At 50.7% G+C, this 1,744-nt stretch overlaps 1 long non-coding RNA gene across 3 annotated transcripts; it reads left to right on the top strand.

Moving 5' to 3' along the window:
- Positions 1–519: 519 nt before the first annotated feature.
- LOC127911937 (uncharacterized) lies at positions 520–1,375 on the top strand. Of its 3 annotated transcripts, none has more exons than XR_008079839.1 (4): positions 520–683; positions 728–903; positions 948–1,035; positions 1,237–1,375. It is a non-coding gene; the product is annotated as an uncharacterized LOC127911937 (long non-coding RNA). The 3 variants fall into 3 exon arrangements; XR_008079837.1 differs by having other exon boundaries at positions 1,149–1,248; XR_008079838.1 differs by lacking the exon at positions 1,237–1,375 and adding an exon at positions 1,193–1,213.
- Positions 1,376–1,744: the final 369 nt, after the last annotated feature.

The raw sequence follows: 1,744 nt of genomic DNA, 5'->3' as shown, positions 1-1,744 counted from the left end.
CTCTTCCCTGAGAGATCTACTGTCCTGTGGGTTTTCAGTCTGACCCTCTTCCCTGAGAGATCTACTGTCCTGTGGGTTTTCAGTCCTGCTCTAAGGACATCAAATGGCAGACATTTTAGTCATAGAAGCCAAAGGGTTGATATTAGTCAAAACCTGATAATGGATTAATAGTAACGCCTTTTTTAGTTGTTTATCAGTTAGTTTGTCACTTCGTAACGTCGTTGGTGGAGCCAGCGATCACGTCAGGTAATGTTAATCATCACAATAACTCCCTCCCTCTTGTGAGGAAGCTCTCAAGGCTTAACTAAAATCAAAATCCTATCATTCTGTATTCAACAATCTACGTTATGACCGCGGGTAAAGTAGCTTAGGCTACTTATCTGTATGTAAACAGGCCGTGTTCTGGGGGAAAAAAACAAGAGCTTTAGCTTTCCCTGAACACATCATTGATGAACACTCAAAAACATTCGGGAAAAATCCAAAATAAAATGATTTTTTTTCTTTGTTTCAACAGTTTTTCTAATTACTTTCTAATTACATTGAGGGAAAGGTGACAAAACATGTCGTCTGTCTGTGTTTGTTTGTTCTTTGTTTTGAAGCCAACCGGCTCGTACTAACACCGCCCTCCTGGGGGATTAGGTAGCCACCCGGGTCGTACTAACACCGCCCTCCTGGGGGATTAGGTAGCCACCCGGGGCGTACTAACACCGCCCTCCTGGGGGATTAGGTAGCCACCCGGGTCGTACTAACACCGCCCTCCTGGGGGATTAGGTAGCCACCCGGGTCGTACTAACACCGCCCTCCTGGGGGATTAGGTAGCCACCCGGGTCGTACTAACACCGCCCTCCTGGGGGATTAGGTAGCCACCCGGGTCGTACTAACACCGCCCTCCTGGGGGATTAGGTAGCCACCCGGGTTGTACTAACACCGCCCTCCTGGGGGATTAGGTAGCCACCCGGGTCGTACTAACACCGCCCTCCTGGGGGATTAGGTAGCCACCCGGGTCGTACTAACACCGCCCTCCTGGGGGATTAGGTAGCCACCCAGGTCGTACTTTAACACCGCCCTCCTGGGGATTAGGTAGCCACCCGGGTCGTAACTGGGGGATTAGGTAGCCACCGGGTCGTACCGCCCTCCTGGGGGATTAGGTAGCCAACCGGGTTGTACTAACACCGCCCTCCTGGGGGATTAGGTAGCCACCCGGGTCGTACTAACACTGCCCTCCTGGGGGATTAGGTAGCCACCCGGGTCGTACTAACACCGCCCTCCTGGGGGATTAGGTATTACATCAGGTGGTTGGTGAGGGCCGTCTGAGCACCAATGTTATGTTTTGTTTATAACTGTTATACATCAGGGGGCTGGTGAGGGCTTCTTCACCACTACGTTCCTCTCCTTCTGACCCAAACAATGAGATGGGAGGAAGATGAGGTGTCTAATCCACCTTGCTTTGTGTCCTTATCTTGCTCTCTCTCTCTCCCTGTTTCTCTTCCTCTCTCTCCATCATCTTCACCCTCTCTCTCTCTCTCCCTGTCTCTCTTCCTCTCTCTCTATCATCTTCACCCTCTCCCTCTCTCTCTTCCTCTCTCTCTATCATCTTCACCCTCTCTCTATCTCCCTGTTTCTCTTCCTCTCTCTCTATCATCTTCACCCTCTCTCTCTCTCCCTGTCTCTCTTCCTCTCTCTCTATCATCTTCACCCTCTCCCTCTCTCTCTTCCTCTCTCTCTCTATCATCTTCACCCTCTC

The sequence above is a fragment of the Oncorhynchus keta genome, chromosome 25 (genome assembly GCF_023373465.1).
Source record: "Oncorhynchus keta strain PuntledgeMale-10-30-2019 chromosome 25, Oket_V2, whole genome shotgun sequence".
NCBI classification, from domain to species: Eukaryota; Metazoa; Chordata; class Actinopteri; order Salmoniformes; family Salmonidae; genus Oncorhynchus; species Oncorhynchus keta.
Note: the sequence above shows the minus strand (reverse complement) of the source record. Positions and strands in the feature narration are given on the sequence as shown.